Raw genomic sequence first — 19,580 nt, 5'->3', positions numbered from 1 at the left:
GATCATGGCTGATCATCTACTATCAATACCCTGTTCCTGCCTTGTCCCCATATCTCTTGATTCCCCTATCGATAAGATCCCTATCTAGCTCCTTCTTGAAAGCATCCAGAGAATTGGCCTCCACTGCCTTCCGAGGCAGTGCATTCCAGACCCCCACAACTCTCAGAGAGAAGAAGTTTTTCCTTAACTCTGTCCTAAATGACCTACCCCTTATTCTCAAACCATACCCTCTGGTACTGAACTCTCCCAGCATCTGGAACATATTTCTTGCCTCTATCTTGTCCAATCCCTTAATAATCTTATATGTTGCAATCAGATCCCCTCTCAATCTCCTTAATTCCAGTGTGTACAAGCCCAGTCTCTCTAACCTCTCTGCGTAAGACAGTCCGGACATCCCAGGAATTAACCTCGTGAATCTACGCTGAACTGCCTCTACAGCCAGGATGTCCTTCCTTAACCCTGGAGACCAAAACTGTACACAACACTCCAGGTGTGGTCTCACCAGGGCCCTGTACAAATGCAAAAGGATTTCCTTGCTCTTGTACTCAATTCCCTTTGAAATAAAGGCCAACATTCCATTAGCCTTCTTCACTGCCTGCTGCACTTGCTCATTCACCTTCAGTGACTGATGAACAAGGACTCCTAGATCTCTTTGTATTTCTCCCTTACCTAACTCTACACCGTTCAGATAATAATCTGCCTTCCTGTTCTTACTCCGAAAGTGGATAACCTCACACTTATTCACATTAAACGTCATCTGCCAAGTATCTGCCCACTCACTCAGTCTATCCAAGTCACCCTGAATTCTCCTAACATCCTCATCACATGTCACACTGCCACCCAGCTTAGTATCATCAGCAAACTTGCTAATGTTATTCTCAATGCCTTCATCTAAATTGTTGATGTAAATCGTAAACAGCTGTGGTCCCAATACCGAGCCCTGTGGCACCCCACTAGTCACCACCTGCCATTCCGAGAAACACCCATTCACCGTTACCCTTTGCTTTCTATCTGCCAACCAGTTTTCTATCCATGTCAATATCTTTCCCCCAATGCCATGAGCTCTGATTTTACCCACCAATCTCCTATGTGGGACCTTATCAAATGCCTTCTGAAAATCGAGGCACACCACATCCACTGGATCTCCCTTGTCTAACTTCCTGGTTACATCCTCGAAAAACTCCAATAGATTAGTCAAGCATGATTTGCCCTTGGTAAATCCATGCTGGCTCGGCCCAATCCTATTACTGCTATCTAGATATGCCACTATTTCATCTTTAATAATGGACTCTAGCATCTTCCCCACTACTGATGTTAGGCTGACAGGACGATAGTTCTCTGTTTTCTCCCTCCCTCCTTTCTTAAAAAGTGGGATAACATTAGCCATTCTCCAATCCTCAGGAACTGATCCTGAATCTAAGGAACATTGGAAAATGATTACCAATGCATCCGCAATTTCCAGGGCCACCTCCTTTAGTACCCTAGGATGCAGACCTTCTGGACCTGGTTATTTGTCAGCCTTCAGTCCCATCAGTCTACTCCTCACTGTTTCCTTCCTAATGTCAATCTGTTTCATTTCCTCTGTTACCCTATGCCCTTGGCCCATCAATACATCTGGGAGATTGCTTGTGTCTTCCCTAGTGAAGACAGATCTAAAGTACTTATTAAATTCTTCTGCCATTTCTCTGTTTCCCATAACAATTTCACCCAATTCATTCTTCAAGGGCCCAACATTGTTCTTAACTATCTTCTTTCTCTTCACATACCTAAAAAAGCTTTTGCTATCCTCCTTTATATTCCTGGCTAGCTTGCGTTCGTACCTCATTTTTTTCTCCCCGTATTGCCTTTTTAGTTAAGTTCTGTTGTTCCTTAAAAATTTCCCAATCATCTGTCCTCCCACTCACCTTAGCTTTGTCATATTTCCTTTTTTTTAATGCTATGCAATCTGTGACTTCCTTTGTCAACCACTGTGGCCCCTTTCCCCCCTTTGAATCCTTCCTTCTCCGGGGGATGAACTGATTTTGCACCTTGTGCATTATTCCCAAGAATACCTGCCATTGCTGTTCCACTGTCTTTTCTGCTAGGATATCCGTTCAGTTAACTTTGGCCAGCTCCTCCCTCACGGCTCCATAGTCTCCTTTGTTCAACTGCAACACTGACACCTCCGATCTGCCCTTATCCTTCTCAAATTGCAGATAAAAACTTATCATATTATGGTCACTACCTCCAAATGGCTCCTTTACTTCAAGATTGCTTATCAAATCCTGTTCATTACACAAGACTAAATCCAGAATAGCCTTGTCCCTGGTCGGCTCTCATACAAGCTGTTCCAAGAATGCATCCCGTAAGCACTCTACAAACTCCCTATCCTGGGGTCCAGCACCAACCTGATTCTCCCAGTTTACCTACATGTTGAAATCCCCCATAACTACTGGGACATTACCTTTGCCACATTCCAATGTTAACTCCCTATTCAACTTGCACCCAATATCCATGCTACTGTTTGGTGGCCTGTAGACAACACCCATTTGGGTCCTTTTGCCCTTACTGTTCCTCAGTTCTATCCACACAGACTCTACTTCTCCTGATCCTATGTCCCCCCTTGCAAAGGACTGAATCTCTTTCCTCACCAACAGGACCACCCCACCGCCTCTGCCCACATTTCTGTCCCTACGATAGCACGTATACCCTTGTACATTCATTTCCCAGGTCTGATCTCCCTGCAGCCATGTCTCCGTTATCCCAACAACATCATAGTTACCCATTCGCACCTGGGCTTCAAGCTCATCCGCCTTATTTCTGACACTTCTTGCATTCAGATATAGAATTTTTAGCCCATTTCTCCTCTCTCTGTTTAAATTGCTGCCTATTATGCTTAACCCAGCACCCCGAACTCCCATCGGGCTATACGCCCCTTGAATTTTGTTGTCCTTTCTAAATTTACTTATTCTTTCAGCACATTTAACTCCATGTTCCGTCAGACCATCCCTCTGTACATGTGTCTTCCTTATCACTTGTTCCGCCCCACCTTCCTCTACTACACACTTAATATTCCGGAACCGTGTAGTCCCCACCTGTCCTTTATTCTTCATCTCGCTATCCTCTCTCGCATTCTGGATCCATGCCCCCTGCGAATTTAGTTTAAACCCCCCCCCCCCCGAGAAACACTAGCAAACTTTCCTGCAAGAATGTTTGTATCGCTCCAGTTCAGGTGTAAACCGTCCTGTCGGAACAGATCCCACCTTCCCTGGAACAAAGCCCAATTATCTAAAAACCTGAAGCCCTCCCTCCTGCACTATCCTCTCAGCCATGTATTAATCTGTATAATCCTTCTGTTCCTTGCCTCACTCGCACGTGGCACAGGTAGCAATCCTGAGATTGTTACCCTGGAGGTCCTGCCCTTCAGCTTCACACCTAACTCCCTGAACTCACTACGCAGGACCCCCTCACTCATCACTCCCTACATGGACCACAACATCTGGGTTCTTGCCCTCCCTCTCAAGAATAACCTGCACCCGATCTGAGATGTCCTGGACCCCGGCACCAGGGAGGCAACATACCATCCGAGACTCCCGATCTTGCCCACAAAATCTCCTATCCACTCCCCTGACTATAGAATCCCCTATCACTACCGCTCTCTTCTCCTCTCTCCTCCCCTTCCTAGTCGAGGGTGCCAGAGACAGGACCACTGCAACTTATTCCTGGTAGGTCATCCCCACCAACAGTATCCAAAATGGTATACTTATTTTTGATGGGAACGGCCATAGGGGTGCTCTGCTCTCTCTGTCTGCTTCCCCTGCCTCTCTTGGCTGTCACCCATTTGTCTACCTCCTGACTTTTCGGTGTGACTACCTCCCGATAACTCTTATCTGTCTCTGCCTCTGCCTCCCGAATGATCAGTCCTCGGGGTTGCGTTGGTGGAGGTGTCTTAATACGCTCAGCAGAGGATGGTGCTCGGAGAAGCTGTGCCGGAGGGGATGGTCGGAGGCTCGGAGGTTCAATGGACTTGGAGTCCGCTGCGGTCGGAGCGCTTTCATTGTGTGCTGCGTCTGCGAGGCTGAGTCATGGAAGTCCATAGTGGGGGTATTCCCTTCTGCCGCCGGCGTGGGATGGCAAGTCTGTCGGGACCCTGGGGACTTGTGGAAACTGTGGTGATTTCTTTTGAACTTATAGCCCTTTAACATCTTCGGACTATTTTTACTGTGCCTATAGTCTTTTTTTTAATCAATTATGCTATTGTTTGCACTGTTGTAACTATATGTTGTAACTATGTGGTTTTGTGCAGGTCTTGTAGCTTTTGTTTTTGGTCTTGTTTGTCTGGTGGATTTGGAGCTCCTTTCCAGGGAACGCGCTAAAATGGTAGCGCAATATTAATACGCAGCAGCCTCTCCGGACTCTGGATTGGGGATTGCCAAACGTTATGTGGATTTTCTGGTGTAGTCTGTTTTGTCATGTGCTTTTGTGATATCATTCTGGGGGAACATTGTCTCATTTTTTAACTGCATTGTATTTGTGGTTTCTAAATGACAATAAATTGAATCTGAAATACCCTGAGAACTCATTCTTAGTAATCGACTCCCAACATTTTCCCAACCAGAGGTCAGACTAACGGGTCTGTAGTATCCTGCCTTTTGCCTTTCACCCTTCTTGAAGAGTGCAGTGACATTTGCAATTTTCCAGTCTTCTGGAACCATTCCAGAATCAAATTATTCTTGAAGGATCATTAGTAATGCCCCCACAATCTCTTCAGCCGCCTTTTTCAGAACTCTGGGGTGCATTACATCTGCCAGGTGTCTTCAGACCTTTCAGTTTCCCAAGAACCTTCTGTCTAGTAATGGTAATTTCACACACTTCATGACCTCTGATTCCTGGAACTTCTACCATACTGTTAGTGTCTTCCATAGACAAGACTGATGCAAAATACTTATTCAGTTTATTTGTTATTTCCTTGTCCCCATTACTACATCGTTTTCCTGCAGACCAATATCTGCTCTCACTTCTCTTTTATACTTTATGTATATGAAGAAACTTTTGGTAACTATCCTCTTTCATTATTGTCTAGCTTGTTTTTGTATTCTATCTTTACTTTCATTCCCTTCTGTTGGTTTTTAAAAGCTTCAGAATCTTCAGAATCTTTAACTTCCCACTAAGTTTTGCTCGATCGTATGCCCTCTCTGTTTTTTATGCTGACTCTGACTTCTCTTGTTAGCCATGGTGGTGTCATGTATCCTTTGGAATACGTCTTCCTCTTCGGGATGTATATATCCTGTGCCTTCTGAATTGCTTCCAGAAATTCCAGCCATTGCTGCTCTGCCATCATCCCTGCCAGTGTTCTTTTCCAATCAATTCTGGCCAACTCCTCTCTCATGCCTCTGTAATACTGATACATCTGACTTCAGTTTTTCCTTCTCAAATTTCAGAGTGAATTTGATTATATTATGATCTCTTACCCTAAGGATTCCTTTACCTTGAGATCTTTAATTCTGGTTCATTGCACAACACCCAATCCAGAATAACTGGTCCTCTAGTGGGCTCAAAAAAGCCATCGTGGAGGCATTTCCCACCCATAATCCAGCACCAACCTGATTTTCTCAGTCTACCTGCATACTGAAGTTCCCCATGACTACTGTAACACTGTACTTTTGGCATGAATTTTCTATCACCTGTTGTAATTTGTGGGCCACATCCTTACTACTGTTTGGGGGTCTGTATATAACTCCCATCAGCATCTTTTTACCCGTGCAGATCCTTAGCTCTATCCACAATGATTCAACACCTTCCAAATTGTCACCTCTTTCTAATGATTTGATTTCATTTTTTCCAATCAGAGCAACACCACCCCCTCTGCCTTCCTGCCTATCCTTTCAGTACAATGTCTATATCCTTGGCATTAAGCTGCAGCTATAATATTTCAGCCGTGATTCAGTGATGTTGACAACATCACACCTGCCAGTCTGCAACTGTGCCGCCAGTTCATATTCCTTATTCCATATACTGCACACATTCAGATGCAGCACCTTTGGTTCCTGTACTCACACATTTCGATTTTGTCACACCATGCTCAACCTTTTGATTACTAACTTTGTCTGAGGCCTTACCAACATCAGCCTCCACAACGTCTCCACTAACTGTTCTGGCAATCAAGTTCCCATCTCCCTGCAACTCTAATTTAAACCCCACCGTGAAGCATGAACAAATCTTCCCACAAGGATATTCGTCTCCCTCTAGTTCAGGTGCAAGCCACCCCTTCTGTACAGATCCCACCTTACCTGGAAGAGAGCCTAATGATCCAAAACTCCTATGTCCTCCCTCCTACACCAACTCCTTAGCCACGTACAGTATTAAACTGTATAATCTTCCTAGTTCTAGCCTCATTAGCACATGGTGCAGATAGCAATCCTGAGATCACAGCCCTGGAGGCCCTTCCCTTTAACTTTGCACCCAACTCCCTGAATTCCCCTTGCAGTTCTTAATGTCCAGTGGGGTCTTCTGATCGTAAAAAAATACATTAAAAATATAAAGTAACACCTTAGCTTGACCCCATGGAAGCCATTGTGTCCCAAGAGTGCCACCATCTTACTGAAAGATTCCTTTATTTACACATATTAGGAATTTGCTGTGGGGTGTTGGTGTGACATGCAACTAAAAACAGGATTCAACTATTATAAAGAATTATATAAAAGACAAACAAAGCATAGATTTGGAATAAAATGTGCAGCATGTATTTACATCGTACACAGCTTCATAAAACGTGGTTTAAAAAGCTCACCGTGCAGTGGGTGAGAAAGTAGAAGGGGTGGGATTGAACAGATTAACTGCTTGGGGAAGAACATTTTAAGATGGCATGAAGTTTTTGTTTTAATGGCTTACCAGAAGGGAGCTTCTGGAAAAAGCAGCTTGCTGGGCAGGTAGTGTCCACAATGATATTTCCTGGCCGCTGCTTTGTTCTGGACACTTTGTAACTCAACTCCAAAGTTCAAGTGCAACGCTATTTACCCTCTTTCATTCTCTCCATAGAAACAACGGTTCCTTCATTCCCAATAGACCACACCTGGAGTATTGTGTACAGTTTTGGTCTCCAGGGTTAAGGAAGGACATCCTGGCTGTAGAGGAAGTGCAGCGTAGATTCACGAGGTTAATTCCTGGGATGTCAGGACTGTCTTACGCAGAGAGGTTAGAGAGACTGGGCTTGTACACGCTGGAATTAAGGAGATTGAGAGGGGATCTGATTGAAACATATAAGATTATTAAGGGATTGGACAAGATAGAGGCAGGAAATATGTTCCAGATGCTGGGAGAGTCCAGTACCAGAGGGCATGGTTTAAGAATAAGGGGTAGGTCATTTAGGACAGAGTTAAGGAAAAACTTCTTCTCCCAGAGAGTTGTGGGGGTCTGGAATGCACTGCCTCGGAAGGTAGTGGAGGCCAATTCTCTGGATGCTTTCAAGAAGGAGCTAGATAGGTATCTTATGGATAGGGGAATCAAGGGATATGGGGACAAGGCAGGAACAGGGTACTGATAGTAATTGATCAGCCATGATCTCAAAATGGCGGTGCAGGCTCGAAGGGCCGAATGGTCTACTTCTGCACCTATTGTCTATTATCTATTGTCTATTGTCTATAATAAGCTAACAGTAAAGAAATATTTTGCAAGATACTGTGGACTTAGAACAGTTCTACTTTGTTAAGCAATGCTGATAGAACTCGGGTTACACTGCTGATTCCTTGTCAAGGCAATTCCAAAACCTGCTACCTCTACAGCAAAGGACAAAGAAAGCAGGTGCAAGAGAAAGCCTTCCTGTCCAAAATTTCCTGTAAAGTTATGAGAAGGGCACTACCTTTGATGCCCAGATAATTTGGAGTTTTTAAAGCCCTAAATCTATTTACATGACTAGAAACAAGCTTTTAAATCTATAACCACAAATGGGCAAGCCAATCTTATGTGCTATCTAAACTTGAGGCTCCCATCTCTGGATTTTTAAAATGAATACCAGCCTAGTACCTAATCATTCAGTTTGTGTCTGCACTGCAGTCCAATTGTCAAAAGCACTATTGTGATCCTATTGAATGGATTACAGTAATATCAGTGAAATGATAAGTGGAGCTGAAATACAATTACATTATACTGCAAAGAAAATATTCACCAAGATAGGGAGTGAATGCCATGACTGTACAGCTGTAGAAATTCAAAATTCAATCAGCTCTAACTATAGGGAAGCATTAAAAATATGCAAAGCCTCTGTTGCTCTGAGTATCTTATAAAACCAATGATTTTGTTACACTAATGCTGTAAAAATAATAGCTTTGGCACAAATTGCCTTAGTTTACAAAATAAAATTTTTGACAAATGTTACAATTCTTTCATGCAAATTGAATGATATGGCCTTTTATAAGGAAAATCAGTCTGATATGATCAAACATGCCAATGTTGTAAAAGATGTACTGATCTTTTTGAAAAACATTAGGATAAAGAAGTTCTCAGGGCAGGACATGGGTTACTATGGGAAATGAGCAAAGAGATTACTGCACCCTTTAGCGATGATCTTTATGTCCTCACCGGTCACAGGAGGAGTACCAGGTGATTGGAAGGTGGCAGATGTTATTGCTTTGTTCAAGAAAGGGAGTAGGGAATTATAGACCAGTGAGTCTTACTTCAGAGGAGAGCAAAGTCTTGGAGAAGATCCTTAAAAGACAGGGTTTATGAGCATTTGGAGAAGCATAGCTTGATTAGAAATAGTCAGCATGGCTTTGTCAGGAGCAGGTCATGTCCCTTGAGTCTGATTGTATTCTTTGAAGATGTGACAAAGCACATGATGAAAGCAGAATTGTGGATAAGATGTATATGGATTTTAGTAAGGTGTTTGATAAGTTTCCTCATGGTAGACACATTCAGAAAGTCAGGAGACATGAGACTGAGGGAAATTTGGCTGTGTTGATACAGAATTGGCTTGCCCATAGAAGGCAGTAAAAGGAGCATATTCTATCTGGTGGTTGATAACCACTGGTGTTCTGCAGGGATCTATTCTGGGACCCCTACTCTCTGTGATTTTATAAATGACTTAGATGAGGAATTGGAAGATGGACTGCATCCTAGGGTTCTGAAAGAGGTACCCAAAGAGATTATGGAGGCATTAGTAGTAACTTTTCAAGTGTCACTAGTTTCTGGAACGGTGCCAGAGGACAGGAAATTTGTGAATGTCACTCCACTCTTCAAGAAGGGAGGGAGGCAGAAGACAAGAAATTATTGGCCAGTTAGTCTGACCTCAGTGATTGGTAAGCTATCTGTGTTCATCATTAAGGATCTGTTTTAAGGGTACTTGGAGGGACATGATAAAATAGGCTGACATCAGCATAGTTTCCTTAAGGGAAAACTTTACTTGGCCAAACTGTTGGAATTCTATAAGGAAATAACAGACAGAATAGACAAAGGAGTGTCAGTAGATGCTGTTTAGCTGGATTTTTTGATGTTCAAGTTCATGTTTGTGGTCATCTGGCTGTACATACATACAACTCAGCAGGCCAGGCAGCATCTATGGAAAAGAGTAATCAGTTGATGTTTCGGGCTGAGATCCTTCTTCAGAACTAGAAAAAAGATGAGAAGTTAGAGCAAGATGGTGGAGGAGGGAAGAAAGAAGTACAAAGGTGGTAGGTGATGGGTGAAACTGGGAGAGGGGGAGGGGTGAAGTAAAGAGCTGGCAAGCTAATAGTTAAGAGAGATAAAGGGCTGGAGAAGGGGGAATCTGCTAGGAGAGGGCAGAAGACCATGGAGGAAAGGGAAAGGGAAAGAGCACCAGAGAGAGGTGATGGGCCGGTAAGGCAATGAGGTGAGAGAGGAAAACAGAAACACAAAAGGTGAAGGGTGGGGGGGGGGGCATTACTGGAAGTTTGAGAAATCGATGTTCATGCCATCAGGTTGGAGGCTACCCGGATGGAATATGAAGGTTGTTCCTCCAACTTGAGTGTGGTCTCATCACGACAGTAGAGGAGGCCACAGACTGACATGTCAGAATAAGAATCGGAAGTAGAACTGAGGTTGGTGGCCACCGGGATATCTCGCTTTTTCTGGCCGAAGGAGCATAGGTGCTTATCGAAGTGGTCTCCCAATCTACTGTATGTCGGGTCTCACCAATATACAGGAGCTGCACTGGGAGCACCAGATACAGTAGATGACTCCAATAGACTCACAGGTGAAGTGTCGCCTCACCTGGCAGGACTGTTTAGAGCCCTGAATAGTGAGAGAGCAGGTGTAGGGGCAGGGATGGCACTTGAAGTGCCGGGGGAATGAATGGACAAGGGAGTCACGTAAGGAGTGATCCCTGCAGAAAGTGGGAGGTGGGAAAGATGTGTTTGGCAGTGGGATCACATTGGAGATGGTGGCTATTATGGAGAATTATTTGGTGGACATGGAGGCTAGTGAAATGGTAGGTGAGGACAAGAGGAACGCTATCCCTGAGGAACAAGTGCCATACCTTCTCCTACACCTCCTCCCTCACTGCCATTCAGGGCCCCAAACAGTCCTTCCAGGTGAGGCAACACTTCACCTCTGAGCCTGCTGGGGTCATCTACTGGGTCTGGGCCTCCTGTATATTGATGAGACCGCTTCATCAAGCACCGTCGCTCCATCTGCCGCAAAAAACGGGATTTCCTAGTGGTCACCCATTCCAACATGTCAGTCAATGGATCCTCTACTGCAGCGACAAGGCCTCACTTGGGTTGGAGGAGCAACACCTTATATTCCATCTGGGTAATCTCCAACCTGATGGCATGAATTTTGATTTCTTGATCTTCCAGTATTTTCCCCCCTTCATCATTCTCATTACCTCTCTCCTCTCATTTCCGTACCTGCCCATCACCTCCCTCTGGGGCTCCTCCCCTTCCCTTTCTTCCAATGTCTTCCACCATCTCCTGTCAGATTGCCCTCCTCTAGCCCTTTATTTCTCTCACTTATCAGCTTCCCAGCCCTTTACCTCACCCCACCCCTCTCCTGCTTTCACCTACCACCTTGTACTTCTTCCTTGTCTCCTGGAGTATTGTGTTCAGTTTTGGTCTCCAAATTTGAGGAAGGACATTCTTGCTATTGAGGGAGTGCAGTGTAGGTTCACAAGGTTAATTCCCAGGATGGCGGGACTGTCATATGTTGAAAGATTGGAGCAACTGGGCTTGTATACACTGGAAGTTAGAAGGATGAGAGGGGATCTGATTGAAACATATAAGATTATTAAGGGATTGGACATGCTAGAGGCAGGAAACATGTTCCCGATGTTGGGGGAGTCCAGAACCAAAGGCCACAGTTTAAGAATAAGGGGTAGGCCATTTAGAACGGAGTTGAGGAAAAACATTTTCACCCAGAGAGTTGTGGATCTATGGAATGCTCTCCCTCAGAAGGCAGTGGAGGCCAATTCTCTGATAGAGTTAGATAAAGCTCTTAAAGATAGCAGAGTCAAGGGATATGGGGAGAAGGCAGGAACAGGGTACTGATTGTGGATGATCAGCCATGATCACATTGAATGGCGGTGCTGGCTCGAAGGGCTGAATGGCCTACTCCTGCACCTATTGTCTACTGTCTTCTCTCACCTTCTTGCTCTAACTTCTCATTTTTTTTCCCAGTCCTGATGAAGAGTCTTTGCCCAAAATGTCGACTCTTTACTCTTTCCCATAGATGCTGCCACAACACGTAAATCAAAATATTACCATAAATAAGTTAAAATATATATATAATTCAAAATGCATGCAGTGCACAGGTAAACAGTAGATAGTTCCATGTCCTAGTGACAAGTCCTCAGTGGTGGCAGGGTATTCATTGGTCTCACAGCCTGAGGGAAGAAGCTGTTACCCAGTCTGGCAGTCCCAGTCCTGAAGCTCCTGTACCTCATTCCTGACAGTAGTGGGTCAAAGAGATTGTGAGATGGTTGGTAGAGATCCTCAACAAAGCATTGGGCTCTTCGTCTGCAACACTCCTGATAAATGTCAAAAATAGGTGGGGGGGGGGGGGTGACCCCAGTGATCCTCTCAGAGGGCTTTACTGTAGGGTGTGGAGGTCTAATGCCTTGAGTTTCCTATTCACACAATGATGCATCCAGCCAGTACACTCTTAATGGCGCTCCTGTACAAAGTTGTTGGAAAGGTGTGGGGACCTTGCATGCCTTAATCTCCTCAGAAAGTAGACACTGCTGTGCCTTCTTGACTAGTGAGGAGGTGTTGTAGGTCCAGGTTAGATCATCCATTATATGCTCACCAAGGAACAATGTGCTCTTCACTCTCTCCACAGCAGAGCCATTGATGTGCAATAGAGCGTGGTTGACAACGCACAATCGTCTCTGTAGTCTTTTTTGATTTTCAAAAGGCCGCTGACAAGGCGCTACATGTGAGGCTGCTAAACAAGATGAGAGACCACGGTATGATAGGAAAGATGCTAGCATGGATAGAAGATTGGCTGACTGGCAAAAGGCAAAGAGTGAGAGTAATGGAGGCCTTTTCTGGTTGGCTGTGGCTGACTAGTGATGTTTCACAGTGTTGGAACTGCTTCTTTTCAAGTTTTATGTCAATGATTTGGATGACAGCACTGAAAGCTTTGTGGCCAAGTTTGTGAATGATATAAGGATAGGTGGAGGTGCAGGTAGTGTTGAGAAAGCAGAGAGTCTACAGAAGGACATAGATAGATTAGGAGAATGGGCAAAGAATTGGCAGATGGAAAACAGTGTAGGGAAAAGTATGGTCATGCACCTTTGCAGAAGGAATAAAAGACTATTTTCCAAATTTGAAATCAGAGGTGCAAAGGGACTTGGGAGTCCTTGTGCTGGATTCCCTAAAGGTTAATTTGCAGGTTGAGTCGGTGGTAAGGAAAGCAAATGCAATGTTATCATTTATTTCATTCTCAATTTCTTCTCCCATGTCTTATACCCTGTTCCTCAGGGATAGGGTTCCTCTTGTCCTCACCTGCTGCTCCACTAGCCTCCATGTCCAGCAAAAAATTATCCATAATAGCCACCATCTCCAATGTGATCCCACTACCAAAGACATCTTTCCAACCTCCCACTTTCCACTTTCTGTGAGGGCTTTTCAAAAGAGGATGAGAGCTGAGTTGATAGAGATGTACAAGATGGTAAAAGGCATAGACTGAGTGGATAGCCAAACATTTTTCCAGTGCAGAAATGGCTAATAAGAGAGGCATAATTTTAAGGAGGAAAGAATAGGGTGGATGTCAGAGGTTATTTTTACACAAAGATTGGTGGGTGTGTGGAACACCTTGCCAGGGGTGGTGGCAGAGGCAGATAAATTAGGGGCATTTAAGAATTTCTTGGATAGGTGCATATTTGATAGAAAAATGGAGGTCCAAGTAGGAGGAAAGGGAAAGGGTTAGATTAATCTTAAAGTAGGTTATAAGGTCAGTTCAACATTGTACCCTGAAGGGCCTGTACTGTGCTGTTATGTTCTATGAAGGGAAAGTTATTTCATACAATACATTTATTCATGTTCAGTAGCATGGAGAATTAATTTATGAGGATACTATACTACTGCAAATAGGTGAAACCTGAGGCCAATTACATCCATCGACAACTAGAGCGTAATTCTATATTTCTTTATAGATGGCGATCAGTGGAATGGGCAATTAAAGTCCATGAAGACTCTCTAACATGGGAAATCCCATCATCTGATTCCTTAAATGGAAAATGTTAAATTCTCCATACTGAAGGTTCTAGAAAATGAATAATTACATACACATCTTTACTCTGCCCAGATCTATTCTGAATGAAACTGGATTTGAACTTTGACCAGTCCGTTAAACAGTACCTTTCTGGACAAGTAGTTATTTCTGTTTAACAAACATTTTGATTTGCGCACTGGCTGCAGAAGTTCAGGTCCTTCACAATGGGAAATGAAAAGTGAGTTGAAGTCTCCATGGATTGCTAGCCCTTATCACAGGTCACAGCCAGGCAGTTACTCTGGCTGGTGAATGGTCACAGTGATTAGAAAGGAGAAGGATTTATTGAAGGAATCTATCCTACATTGCCATTTTAGGGATATATCTTTCCACCATGTCATCTGTAAAAATGCCATTCCCTTTTCTCTGTTCCTTCATCTCTGCCACATCCATTCCCAGGATGAGACCTTCCACTCCAGGGCATCAGAGGGGTCCTCCTTCCTCCAAGAATGGGATTTCCCTTTCTGCACCATTTCTCCACCATGCTGCCCTCATCAGCATCGCCTCCATTTCCTGAATATCGCACTCACCCATCTTCCCACTGCCTTAATAGTGATAGAGTTCCTCTTGTCCTCACCCACCATCCCATAAGCCTCCACATTTGACAAGTCATTCTCTGCAATTGCTGCCATCTTCAAAGGGACACCACCACCAAATACATCTTTACCTCCCTCCAACTCTCCACTTTCCACAGGGATCACTCCCTCTGTGATTCCCTTGCCTATTTGTCCCTGCCGACTAATCTCCCTCCGGGCACTTATCCCTGAAAGTGGCTGAAGTGCTGCGCCTGCCAATTTACCTCCTCCCTCACCTCCATTTGGGGCCCCAAACAGTCCTTCCAGATAAGGCATCACTTGCCTGAAATATCAGCTGTTTATTTCCATTGATGCTGAGTCCCTCCAGCATTTTGTGTGAGTTGCTCTGGATCTACGGAATCTTTTATATTTATATTCTTCTGCTTTCCTGTTTCCTAGATGGGCAACAAAATCACTTCACAGGTACGCTTCTAAGATAGAATTTACTGTTCAAATTTCTTTCCAGCCCTGGTTGAACACTTCTGAATCATATTCAACTTAGCAGATTCATTTACCGACATTCCTGAAGCCATTGGATGTCACTTCCTTATTGCCTTTCACTTTGTGTTCAGCATTTGGGTTTACAAGACTTCTTAATGTATACCATTAGCAGAGCTATCAGCGGAGGTACGATTCTTAGAGGAACCATTGAGGAAACCAGAAGGCTGTGTATTATTTTTTGAGAAAGAAACTTTGAACCACCAAATCATTTCACAAATGCTGTGATAGATTTGAACCACCATGTACCTACTCTGATTGAAATTTATGGATTAAAGTAATGTTGATACAAAAAAAAAGTCTTGTGCACCTGGTAAGTCTCCAGGAAGTACAGTATTTTCTCTGGGTCTAGTTTTGCCTAGTGAGCTGGGCATTGTGTTGACAAAGCAGGAATTAGTTGGTAGGCAGTCATTGGCTATTTATCTGTAAATGTTATGATCTGCCTGTGTAACTGTTGCTCTCATCAATCATGGAGGGTGTGCAGGCTCAATTTTCCTTTACAGTGCATAAATAAAACTCACTCTCAGGATCATTACAGAGTTTGCCAGAACCTGCTCATAATACAACACAGTGACTGTTTGCAGAGTCTGGAATTAATTGAGTGGATGGAAGCCTCAACCTATAGCATTTTGAGAAGCTGAGTTTGTCTTCAAGAAAACTCATAGTAGATATAGCAGAAACTGGGTTGTTGTCAACCTAATTGCCAAATGAAGGTCTATTAAGGAACCAAACCAAAACTTGCACTATGGTAACCCCACCAGCAAAGTAGGCTGCAACTGTCTTCCTTGACATGAGACATTACAAAGAATTGTAATTCGAACTTTACATGGATTGTTCAATTTAAGAAAGGACCCACCATTCTTCGGCAAGCCTAAAAGGCTTGATAAAGATGCATGAAAACGTATATGAAGTCATATAAAAGTACAGGCCCTTCAGCACAATAATGTGAGCTGAGCCATTCCACTCTCCTCTGAGTGAAGAAGTTTCCACTTAAACTTTTCACCTTTCACCCTTAAGCCATGACCTCTGCTTGTAGTCCCACCCAAACTCAGTGGAAAAAGCCTGTATACATTTACCCTGTCTATACCCCTCATAATTCTGTAAACCTCTATCAAATCTCCTCTCAATCTTCTATATTCCAATGAATAAAGTCTTAACCTATTCAATTTTTCCTTATAACTCTGGTCCTCCAGACCCAGCAACATCTTGTAAATTTCCTCTGTACTCTTTCAACCTTATTTACATCTCCCCTGTAGGTAGGTGACCAAAACTGCACACAGTACTCCAAATCAGGCCTCACCTATATCTTATACAACTTCAACATAACACCCTATCTCCTGTACTCAATATATTGATTTATGAAGGCTAATGTGCCAAAAGCTTTCTTATGAGCCTATCTACCTGTGACACCACTTTCAATGAATTATGGTCTTGTATTCCCAGATCTCTTTGTTCCACTGCACTCCTCAGTGCCCTACCATTCACTGTGCAAACCCTCGTGCTTGTCTGCATTAATTTCCACCTGCCATTTCCAGTCCATTTTTCCAGCTGGTCCAGATCCCACTGAAAACCATGATGGCCTTCCTCATCGTCCAATACACCCCCAATCGTGGTGTCATCCGCAAATTTGCTGATCACGTTAGCCACATTATCATCCACATTGATATAGGTGACAAACAACAATGGACCCAGCACCAATCCCTGTGGCACTCCACTAGTCACAAGCCTCCAGTCAGAGAAGCAACCATCTACTACCACTCTCTGGCCTCTCCTACAAAGCCAATGTCTAATCCAATTTACTTTACTTTATTGTCACCAAACAATTGATACTAGAGCGTACAATCATTACAGTGATATTTGATACTGCGCTTTGCGCTCCCTGAAGTACAAATCGAAGTAAATATAATAAAATTTTAAATTATAAAGCATAATTAGAAAATAGAAAAGGAGAAGTACGGTAGTGCAAGTCAGGTCCAGATATTTGGAAGGTACAGCCCAGATCCGGGTCAGGATCTGTTCAGCAATCTTATCACAGTTGGAAAGAAGCTGTTCCCAAATCTGGCCATATATATCTTCATGCTCCTGAACCTTCTCCCGGAGGGAAGTGGGACAAAAAGTGTGTTGGCTGGGTGGGACTTATCCTTGATTATCCTGGCAGCACTGCTCTGACAGAGTGTGGTGTAAAGTGAGTCCAAGGATGGAAGATCAGTTTGTGTGATGTGTTGGGCTAGGTTCACGATCTTCTGCAGCTTCTTCCGGTCTTGGACAGGACAACTTCCATACCAGGTTGTGATGCACCCTAGAAGAATGCTTTCTACGGTGCACCTATAAAAATTAGTGAGGGCTTTAGGGGACAGGCCAGCTACCTCATCTTGAATGCTGAGCGATTGACTCTTCTTGACCAACTTCTTATGTGCGACCTTGTGAAATACCTTGCTAAAGTCCATGTTCATAACATCCACTGCCTTGCCTTCATCCACTTTCCTGGTAACTTCCTCAAAAAAACTATATAAAAATTGGTTAGACATGACCTACCAAGCTGACTATCCTTAATCAGTGCATGTCTATGCAAATATTCATATATCTGGTCCCATAGATTATCTTCTAATAACTTGCCCAGATCTGATGTCAGGCTCATCGGCCTGTAATTTCCTGGTTTATTTTCAGAGTCTTTCTTAAATAGCAGAACAATATTGGCTATCCTCCAATCCTCTGGAATTTCATCTGTTGCTTAAGATGATTGAAATATCTCTGCTAGGGTACCTGCCCTTGCCTCCCATGGGGTCTGAGAGATCACTTTGACAGGCTCTGGGAATTTATCCACCCTAACTGCCTTAAGAAAGCAAACACCTCCTCCTCTGCAGTCTGTACAGGGTCCATGAAGTTGGTGCCACTTTGCCTCACTTCTATAGTCTCAGTGTCTGCTGAGTAGATACAGATGCAAAAATTCCATTTAAGATCTTCCCCATCTCCTTCGGCACCATGTATAGATTACTTTTCTGATCTTCCAGAGGACTAATTTTGTCCCTTCTATCCTTTTGCTGTTAACATATCTGCATAATCCTTTAGGATTCTCCTTCACCTTGTCTGTTAAGGCCTTCTTTTTAGCCCTCCTGATTTTTTCCTAAGTGATCTCTTACATTTCTTATACTCCATAAGCCCCTCATGTGTCCCTGCCTGCCTATACTTACAATGCACCTTCTTTTCTTTCTTAACCAGGGCCTCTGCTTTCCTGATTTCTTGAAAACCAAAGTTCCCAAAACCTGTAAACTTTATCTTTTATTCTGATAGGCACATTGTACTCTTTGTACTCTCAAAATTTCACTCTTGAAGGCTTGCCACTTATCAAGTATACCTTTGTCAGAAAGCAGCGTGTCCCAGTTCACACTTGCCGAATTCTTTCTGATACCATCAACACTGGGCTTTCTCCAGTTTAGAATTGTGCACCAGACCTATCTTTTTGCATAGTTACTTTGAAAGTAATGGCATTGTGATCATTTGATGCAAAGTATTCCCCTAAACAAATTTCTGTCACATGCCGTCTCATTCTGTAATATCATATCAGATGTCGCACACTCTTTAGCTGGAATTTCTATGTACTATAGAACCATAGAACACTACAGCAGAATACAGGCCCTTCAGCCCTCCATGTTGTGCTGACCCATATAATCCTTAAAAAAAGTACTAAACCCACACTACACCTACAGCTCCATCCACAACTTAAAATTAAAATTAAACACAACTTAAACTTAACATCTCAAACTTACTCACCCTTCCTTCTGCCTCTAAATCCAGGTCATTTATAAAAATCACAAATAGCAGGGGTCCCAGGACAGATCCCTGAGGCACTCCACTAGTATTGGTTAAGAAAACTTTCCTGGACACATTTGACAAATGATATCCATCTAGTCCCAGTCAATATGTGGAAAATTAAAATCACCTACTATCACAAACTTATGTTTCTTGCAACAGTCTGCAGTCTCTCTACAAACTTGATCCTCTAAATCCCTCGTACTGTTGGGTGGTCTATAATATAGCCCCATTAACGTGGTCATACCTTTCTTACTATTCAGTTCCACCCATGGAGCCTCACTGGATGAGTTTTCCAGTCTGTCGTGACCAAGCACTGCTGTGACATTTTCCCTGACTAGTGATGCCCCTTTAATCCAACCTGCTCTGTCGCATCTAAAACAACAAAACCCTGGAATATTAATCCAACCCCTCCTGCAACCAAGTGTCCCTAATGGTTACAATATCACAATTCCATGTGTTGATCCATGACAAGGGCCCAACTGCCTTTCCAACGATACTTTTTACATCAAAATATACACAGCTCAGGATGTTAGTCGCACCATGCTCAACTGTTTGATTCCTGACTTTGTCTGTCTCCACGAGGAAATCTGCAGATGCTGGAAATTCAAGCAACACGCACAAAATGCTGGTGGAACGCAGCAGGCCAGGCAGCATCTATAGGAAGAAGCACTGTCGACGTTTCGGGCCGAGATCCTTCGTCAGGACTCTAAAAGTCTGTCTTTGTCTGTCTCCACAACCTCTGCACTATCTGTTCTGCCATTCTGGTTCCCATCCCCCTGCAGCTCTAGTTTAAACCGCACTGTGCAGCACTAGCAAGTCTTCCCTCTAAGATATTAGTCCCCCTCCAGTTAGGGTGCAAACCATCCCTTCTGCACAGATCCCACCTTCCCTAGAAGAGAGCCCAATGATCGACCAGTCGGATACCCTCCCTCCTACACCAACTCCTTAGCCACGTATTAAACCATAAAAGCTTCCTAGTTCTGGCCTCACTAG

Source organism: Hemitrygon akajei, chromosome 30 (genome assembly GCF_048418815.1).
Source record: "Hemitrygon akajei chromosome 30, sHemAka1.3, whole genome shotgun sequence".
Classification (NCBI taxonomy): Eukaryota; Metazoa; Chordata; class Chondrichthyes; order Myliobatiformes; family Dasyatidae; genus Hemitrygon; species Hemitrygon akajei.
This window is presented reverse-complemented; position numbering follows the sequence as displayed.